Below are 8,342 nucleotides of genomic sequence, written 5' to 3'. Positions count from 1 at the left end.
GTGGAAAAATACCCAAATACCTTTTTTAAAATGGCTTTAAATAGCAGAACAAAATATGTGATGGTACGTGCGACGGTCCGTTGGCCCTGATGTTGCACCTGGGAAGAATAGGGGTTCACTGCCTCTTCTATGACAGCTTGGATGATGGTCCTTCGCTGGCTCGATAGTCCTTTAGCCTGAGCAATCATCCTTTGGGAGAATGCGGTCTCTCTGCCTCCTCTGCGATGGTTTGGGCGACGGTTTGGGCGATGGTCCGTCGCTAGCTCGATAGTCCGTCGGCCTTCACCGTCACACCTGGGCAGTTTTGACTGCTTTCTATATTTCAGCCATAACTTTCTACCCCGATACCGTATTTTGATGAATGGGTGTCGATGGAAACCTAATTCAATTTTTCATATGATATAAAGTCGAAATTGGGGAAATTCTATCTGATTTAAATATTAATCATTTAGGAAGTCATCACTAACTCTTCTAGAGACTAGATTTGACTTAAAGAAATTTTGAGGTATTACAAATAGTCTCTCCCTAACTTCAAAGCAAATGTAATCATGCACAACTTCAAAACATGGGTAAGGTAATTATTATCATGATGGTTCAACTAACAAGAAGCATACGTAATAACCTTATAGTTCTAAATCAACAGGACACCTAAACCAACACCGGAAGCATCATACAAGAAGGTGATACCCACACCCATGTTAGGCAAAGTCAAGATAGGAGCTGAGGTCAATAAGTTCTTGAGATTTTGAAAGCTCTCCTCATAAGAATCAGACCACTGAAATAAAATATTCTTTTGTGTCAACTTGCTCAGCTGCAACAGATGGAAAACAGTCAATAAAGCATCGGTAGTAGCCTGCCAAACCAATAAAACTCTAAATCTCGGTAGGAGAAGTAGGCCTAGCCCAATCAGGAATTATTGTAATCTTGGTTGGATACAATCCTTGGTCACCACATGACCCAAGAAAGAGACACTACAACCAAAACTCACACTTGGAGAACTTAACAGACAATTTCTCATTTCTCAACCTCTGAAGTACAATCCATAAATGCTCCTCATGGTTAGCCTCACTCTTGGAGTAAAATAAGATATCATCTATAAATTTAATTAAAAAAGAGTTAAGGTCAAAATGCTTGGTTCATCAATTTCATAAATACGGTTGGGGCATTGGTCAATCTAAAAGACATGACCAAGAACTCATAATGACCGTACCGAACCTAAAAAGCTATTTTTAAAATATCCAAATCTCTAATCCTCAACTAGTGATATCCACACCTAAAATTAATCTTCAAAAACACCAAAGCACCAAGAAGTTGATCAAACAAATAATTAATATAAGGAAGCGGATTCTTATTCTTAACCATCACTTTGTTCAGATGCCGATAATCAATACATTTGCACATAGACCCATTCTTTGTTCTTCACAAACAAGATAGGCCCACCTTAAGGTAATATACTAGGTTGGATAAGTCCCTTATCTAACAACTCCTGCAACTGATTCCTTAATTCCTTAAACTCTACTAGGGACATCCTATAAGAAGGAATAGATATAGGCTTGGTGCCTGGCCCAACATTAATAGCAAAGTTAAATTCACGATCCGGAGGTATACCAAGCAAATCCTTAGGAATAACATCCATGGACTCATGGACAATACAGACAAAATATAAAGGGGGTGGTGAATCACTATTAGTATCATGAATATGTATAAAATAGGATAAACATCCCCTCTCAACATTGCAATGAGCAACAAGAAAGGATATAACTCTCTTTGAACCCAAATGAAGTGCATCCTTTGGCATACCCAATGGATATAAAGTCATGATCTTAACATAAAAGTCTAGAATAGGATGATAAAGAGCTAACCAGTCCATGCCTAAGATGACATCAAAATCTACCATAGCTATGATGATAAGATCTACCTATGTCTTACGCCCAACAAAGGTCACAATACAGTATCGGTATATTTGATCCACCACAAAAGATTCTCCTACATGGGTAGATACATAGATAGGCACAATAAGAGGCTCACTATTAAAATCTAAACCAGAAGTAAAAATGAAAACACATAGGAGAAAGCCGATCCTAAATCTAATAACACATAATCAGTCCTGAAATAAATAGGGACGATACCATCGATAATAGCCTCAGAAGACTCTTTCTTAGGTATGCCAGGTATAGGATATCACTAACCATGTTTTCCACCAAATTGAGTAGTCCTGCGACCATGACTATGTGACACAACCTATAATACCCCATACTTTTCCTAGCTTAAATTTGTTCCTAGAATATTAAGGGATAGCTTTCAAAATGAATAGTACTTATTTCGAGTGCAATTTTCTAGTTTTGGACCCTCTGATGCATAGGAAATTAAATTATCTTTCCAACGATATAATATTCACCTAAATCTAACAACCGAGTGAGAAGTTATGGTGATTTTAAGTTTTAATCATAAAACAATATGATTTGGGCCCGTAGCACGTCGCAGAGAAGTTCAAAATCACAATTGTCAAATTCTAGTAAGACTCCGCTATTCCACCAGATTGTGGTGATGTCCCATATCACAATTGTCACTTTTCAGTAAAGCTCCGTGATCATGGCGCATCGCGGAGGAGTCCTATGTCACATTTGACAATTTTCAGTGAGCCTCCGCGATAATGGCGCATCACGGAAGTGGCTAAAATGGAATTCCAAAGGCTTACCATGATAGCTCCACATCACGGTGATTTTATAGGTCCCAATTGGTAGTTTTCAGTAAGCTAACGCGATAGTGGCGCGTCGCGGTGGCCACCCAAATCAGAAAAATGTTATGTTTTCAGTTCCATCCAAAAGTTTAAAGAGGATATTTTGGTCAATTCCCAAGGACCCAATTCGTTCAAAACAAGGAATTAATCATATTCCAAGAACTTTATTCCCAAATTCATCCATTTTCTCTCAAAGCAAAACCCTATAGCTCCAAAGCTTGCTCTCTAAGAAATCAAAATCCTCCATTGATTTTCCAAGAAACTTAAGATTGAGGATTTCCAAGACAAGATAATCAAGAATCCATCTCCAAGAACTCAATTAGGAATCAATAATTCAAGTTTATTCATGTAATCATCAATCAAGGTATGTGGAGTTTATGAACAAGGATCTTCTTCCATCCTTGTGCGAAAAACCAAGCTTTTATTTAAAATTCATAAGATTTTGAATGATTATTCATGAGATTTGAATTAGGGTTCATGCCGATTATTGCTCTTTGCATGATTTTGAGATTTCAAGTGTTTTGGAAGATGAATCACATGTCTATTTTCATATTTTCATGCCTATTACAGTAATTTACAGATTTTGAGATTAACTAACATTGTCTTCAATATCAAGCATGATTATTATGATGTTTTGACATGAGATTAAAGCATGGGTTATTACCCCAAGATTGAATATTATTATTTCAAGAAAGATGATGTATTAAGTATCCTATTATCAGATTATTTACAGATTTTTAGTAAAGCTTTCATCTTTTGATCATCAGATAAGTTTTGGAATCCACTTTATAGATTTATTACAGATTATAGAAAGAAAAATAGTTTCATTTATAGATTGATTCAGATAAGTGCATAACTGGTTTCATAATAAACCCTTAGGATAGGTTTTAGTGGATTTCTAACAAGATGAGTGTAGCAAATTAAAGAAAGTAGTATTTAGCACTGAGTTGGGTATGGTTCCAAGGTCTCATACCCCAAAACTACGTGCCACCGTAAAATTAAGATTAAAGATCCCATAGTGGGCTGAGATAGTGATCACTTAAGCTGAGGTTATACTCCCTGGCTAGAGTATGACACCATTCCCCAACGTGAGATTTCTTCCTTAGGAGGACGAGACGTTGGACTCCTTATAGCTCGCATAGTTTATGTCGGTTAAGAGAACCTCCCTAATAGAAAAAGCTTTCAGAATAGTTTTAAAGAGTTTTTCCCTAATAGTAAAGCCTAACAAAAAAGATTTACAGAAAAGCTTTTAGAAAACAAAGTGTAAAGGCTCAAAAATTTTACTCAGATTATGCTTTACAGAAAGATAACAGTTACAGACTTTAGCTTTTAGAATTCATATTTCAGAAGTGAGCTCTTTCTGCACTTAGACAGTATGCTTTACAGACAGAATACAAGTACAACTTTCAGAACTAAATATTATGACTCACTAGATTCATAAAGTATGATTTGCTTTTTATTATTTTAGTATTTTAGACATTTCAGCTTATGTGAGTCATTTACATTTAGCATGCATTGTTTTATAAATTATGATGATGAGATGATGTTTTACTTATGCATTTAACCCCCATTTACTCAGTACATCCTCAAAGTATTGATCCACATATATGCCTATGTGCTACATTGTTTCATAATGTTGGTTCAGGTGCTCAGTATCAACAACGTGAGTAGTTCGAGCATCTACATTTACATCTGACAGTTGGTGAGTCCTCATAGTTTGGGGACTTTTTCATTCAGATTATACAGCTTCGTAGTTTTATATGATTCAGTATTCTTTTCAGACAATCGAGTTAGCTGGGGGTTTATCCCAGTGACTCTCTAGTTATTAGTAGTAGAGGCTTTTCAGACTGTAAGATTTGATTCAGACTTACAGTATTTGATTTTCAGACATTTTTTTTAGATTATTCTCAATTATTTCAGATAGTTTTCGCATTCAGTATGACTTTTATGCCTATATTACTTTGATTATGAGATTTATACCTAGTAGAAGGCAGACATGGTTAGATTAAGGATATTCATAGTCTTGAGCGCCGTGCGACGTCTCAGGATTAAATTTTAGGCGTTACACTACCTATGCCTCATATAACTTCGTAGTACCTACACCACTTTGAGAGTCATCTCTAACTGTCGATATAAGAGTAGGTTTGAAAATAAAGTAAATACAATCCGTTGAACATATGGCTAAAATCATCACATACATAGTAACCTATACAACCCAACCTAATAAGAAGAGGTACAATTGACCTAGAACGGTTACATAGGGATGACAATTGAATATTTGAAGTTATTTAACCAGAAGTCCTACTACCTAACTGTAAAGTTGTTGCATTGGGATACCATGGTACCCATGAGAACCTCTGAAATCTCTGCCTAGAGCAGGGTGACCAATGAACTCGGCCTGAAGGTGCACCCTCTTGGCACTTTCTAGTGAAGCTCGATAGATAGACTCAATCATCTTTGCATGATCCACTATACTCTGAAATGATGCCTCTAACACCACTTTCTGGACAGTATCCAACTGAAGTGAAACATCCAGTCCCTTCATAAACTTCTAAATCTTCTTAGACTTAGTGGCAATACTGGTAATAGAATGTCTGGACAAGGCATGGACTGGACAAGGCATGGACTGGACAAGGCATGGAAATATGCCTTATACTCGTCAACAGTCATAGAGCCCTACTCCAGTGATCAATCTTATCTCCCATCTGATTCCTAAAATTATATGGCACAAATATGTCCAAAAAAGGCCTCAACAAACTAATCTCTAGTTATCTCTGGCAAACCTAGGGGTCTAAAACTAACACGTGATGTCCACCATTCCTTAGCTTTATCTCTTAACTGGTAGGTAGTGTAAGCAACCCCATACGATACAAAAAATCAAAAGTTATACAAATTTTCACAAAAATCAATCAAGAACTCATAAGCATCCTCACCTATGTCACCACTGAACTTGGGTAGACCAAAGCGAGTAAATCTCTCAAATATCTTCTAGTATTCAGAACACATAACTATACCCGTAGCAATAAGAGGCATAGTGAATCTAGTTGGTGGAGATACTACCTGAAGAGTTAACATAGATAAAGGATGAACTCTTGATTTCAAAATACCATACTCAGATACTGGCACAAAAGAAGGAACAACACTTGGAGTTTGAGGAGTACCATAAGTAGATTTTGGTACTACTAGAATAACCATACTCGGAGCTGGAGGAACACTGTTGCAAGACACTGACATAGATGAAATCACAACACTCAAAGATGGAGGATCACCATAAGTAAACTCTGGCTCCAACGAAGATACAATATCCAGAGCTAGAGGAACACCAAGTATACTAAGAAGAACACCCTTCAAACAAGTCAAAAATCGAATCAATAACCCCTCAAGACCAGGGTATACGAACTCTGTGGAACTTGAGTAGGTAACATATCTCTGGAATGCTCAACTTGAGGCTCAATGGAGATCCCCCTAGTACTACCTTTGGAAGGGGAAAATCTTCGTGCCCACCATCCACCATGGTCCTATTCATGACCCATAAATTATCCCTTAGATTGGGCTCTCTTGCTGGATAATGACTCAATATCTCGAGACTCATGAGATCTTATCTTTACCATCTGTGCATAAAATAATGAAATATAGTTATCATGACCCAAAAACTAAGGGTCATGCTGACACTTTTTGCAGCTTAACCTTGACAAGAAAGTTGATCACCCAAACCAATATGTAAATACAAAATCATAACACAACTCCCAAGATGAGACTTCTCAAGTGAAGTCAGAACATACATTATAATTATAGAGAAATTATGAATCATAATAAACACCATATATAAAATCAAAACATGGTGTTAGAGTGTAAGAACAATCTATATACAAATTGAAGTCTAAAATACAACTGATAATCTAAAAGAAATAACAAGCTTGTCTCTGAATACAAATAAGACATAAACTAGAAATGATGAGGTTAGAGGTTGACTTTGAAAGCATAGAGCATCCACAACCTCGAATATGTCAAATCACCGCTCGAACTCAACTATCGCGTATTGCATTCATAACTAGATCTGCATCAAAAGGGCATAGTAGGGATGAGTGCAGTCCATTTATGCTCAATAGGTATCATAGGCCGATTGAGCAAAGTAAAAAATATTGGGCATGACATCTTAATCCAAATCTCAAAACCTTTCAATCCAAATCTTAAAACCTTACAAATAGAGGAAAAATCAAGAAATGTCTATTTATACTATACCAGGCATGACCGCTTAAGTGGCTACTTGACCTCTTAAGAGGTCACCATTAAAGTAGCCAAGTGCCGCTTAACCAGTACCTACTGACATATTCTCTCCACTTAAGAAGACAACGCTCCGCTTAGTGGCCCAAGCTAGGGAGCCAGGTTTCTTAGTCGGCCTCGACTAAAGCAACCCAAGTGTCGTTTTTGCGGTTGCACCAGCTGAGTACTGCACCAATGAGGACTTGGAAAATTTTCATGTCTTCACCAACCCCTTGAGATTCATACAAAATCTTGAAAATAAAAATAAACTATGCTACACTATTAAATTTGGCATTACGAACTCATTGACGACATCATATTTTCAAAAAGAAGTTATTTTCACAAAATTAACCCCTAGTATCCAAATTTCTTTTCCCGACTCAAAGGTCAAAATGAGATCCAAAAGTCATAAAATTATACCAAATATCCTACCAACTAAAAATCAACGTTCTGGATCTGCTGACATAATTCATTTTTTTATCTGGCCTACAGAACTATAAATGTTGACTAAAGTCAACAATAAGGCCTTTTAAACTCCTAAAAATCACAAATTCACATAAATTATTTTGGGTCACATTAGAAACTGCGTCAATCATCCCTACACCTCAAAACATCACGTAGCAACCATAGGAAAGGGTAAAAAGTTTAAAAGACAGACAAATAAAAAATTCACAAAATCAAGCCCTTACAACAAAATACAGTAAAAGTAAGAAATTTGTATGCTCCAATAACTCCTTACAGGTTTAGGAGTATCTTTGATACTTTTAATTAAACTAATATTATGCATGTTATAAACTATTTTTGATTTATTTACGTAATTATTTTTATTTTTATAGTCAATTAATATTCTAATAATTATATTGGAAAACTAAAAATTTTAATCAAAAGTAATTTTATGATACACTTCATAAGTAAAATTTTTATAACTCTTTAAAGTTAAAATCACAAAGAAAAAAAGGTTTTAATAGGAGAATAAGTAGAAAACTTATTAGTACTAAACTCCTATATTTATGAAAAAAAACAGAAACATCTTCCATATTTAGGTATCACTTTCTTGGAGTAAAAGGTTTTAGATTTTTATAAATTGAGAATCATTCAATAGCATACATAATGTAGATCTTTAGAAGGCTTGTTTAGGGGAGATTATTCTCTCAATTGTTTTTATTTTTTTAATATTTTTTAGGTCAATTGATCAAATCAAATCAATATGTATTATGAGTCTTTTGTAAATTTATATTTATAATCATAGTGCAAGATTTATTTGTTAGTTTTCGCACAATGCATGTAGTTTTGATCTCAACAGCATGCTCATAATTTGAGTCCAATTGTATTAATTCAA

Source organism: Capsicum annuum, chromosome 6 (assembly GCF_002878395.1).
Source record: "Capsicum annuum cultivar UCD-10X-F1 chromosome 6, UCD10Xv1.1, whole genome shotgun sequence".
In the NCBI taxonomy this organism is placed as follows: domain Eukaryota; kingdom Viridiplantae; phylum Streptophyta; class Magnoliopsida; order Solanales; family Solanaceae; genus Capsicum; species Capsicum annuum.
This window is presented reverse-complemented; position numbering follows the sequence as displayed.